Genomic DNA, 1,462 nt, shown 5'->3' on the forward strand with positions numbered 1-1,462 from the left:
AAAAAAAAAAAAGTGCGTCACTAATTCTAGCCTGCTCTCAAGGAGAGGGAGAACCATCTATCTGTCTTACTATTTGGAATTCTTCGGTAAGAAGGGTGTTTTTCCTCCTATCTATATCCATATGGACATGTTTTTACTTTAAACCTTGATTTTAATCCAGTTTTGTTTACCTTTCACATTAAGGGCTCTGATCCATTTCTGATGTGAAGTATAGATTAAGGTTAAGGTTCATTTTCTTCTGTATGGATATCTAATTGCCTCAGCATTATTTGTTGGAAAAGACACCCCCCCAACAAAGCCCCTGTTGGATGTAGTAGCTCACACCTGTAATCCCAGCACTTGGGAGGCCAACTTGCAAGAAGATTGCCTGAGGCCAGGAGTTCAAGACCAGCTTAACCACCAACCTGAGCAATATAGCAAGACCCCCATCTCCACAAAATGTGTGTAGAAAAATAAGCTGGGTGAGGTGGTGCACACCAATAGCCCCAGTTACTAGGGAGGTTGAGGCAGGAGGATCCCTTGAGCCCAGGAATTTGAGGTTGCAGTGAGCTGTGATCATGCCACTGTACTCTAGCCCAGGCAACAGAGTGAGACCCTGTCTCAAAAAAGACAAGAAATAGACTATCCTTTCCCTACAGCATTGTAATGGAGAGTTTGTCATAATCAAATGATTTTACATGTGGGTCTGTTTCTGGACACTGTACTGCTCCATTGTTCTCTTCATCTATTCTTGCACCATTACCACACTGTTTTAATTTCTGTCTTTACAAAACATCTCAGTTTCTGGTAGGTTAAGTCTCCAACTTCTCTTTGGGATTTTCTTTGTTATTCTAGGTCTGTTGCATGTCCATATACATTTTAAAGTCAGCTTTCTGATTTCTATAAAAACCCTGTTGGGGTGGCTCCTGTGGCTCAGTGAGTAAGGCACCGGCCCCATATACCGAGAGTGGTGGGTTCAAACCTGGCCCCGGCCAAACTGCAACAAAAACAAAAAAATAGCCAGGCGTTGTGGACACCTGTAGTCCCAGCTACTCGGGAGGCTAAGGAAAGAGAATCACCTAAGCCCAAGAGCTGGAGGTTGCTGTGAGCTGTGACATCATGGCACTCTACCCAGGGTGATAAAGTGAGACTCTGTCTCTAAAAAAAATAATAACCCTGTTGGGATATTGATTAGCATTTTAGTGCATCTGTACATCAACGTGGACAGAACTTCTGTCATAACAATACTGAGACTTCCAATCCATTAACATGGTATACTTTATTTAGGTCTTCTTTAATTTCCATCAACGGGCTCAGCGCCTATAGCTCAACCGGCTAAGGCGCCAGCCACGTACACCTAAGGTGGTGGGTTCGAATCCCCAACCTGGACCCGCCAAATAACAATGATGGCTGCAACCAAAAAATAGCCGGGCGTTGTGGCGGGCGCCTGTGGTCCCAGCTACTTGGGAGGCGGAGGCAGGAG

This window comes from Otolemur garnettii, unplaced genomic scaffold, assembly GCF_000181295.1.
Source record: "Otolemur garnettii isolate 467f Iridium unplaced genomic scaffold, OtoGar3 scaffold00050, whole genome shotgun sequence".
NCBI lineage: Eukaryota > Metazoa > Chordata > Mammalia > Primates > Galagidae > Otolemur > Otolemur garnettii.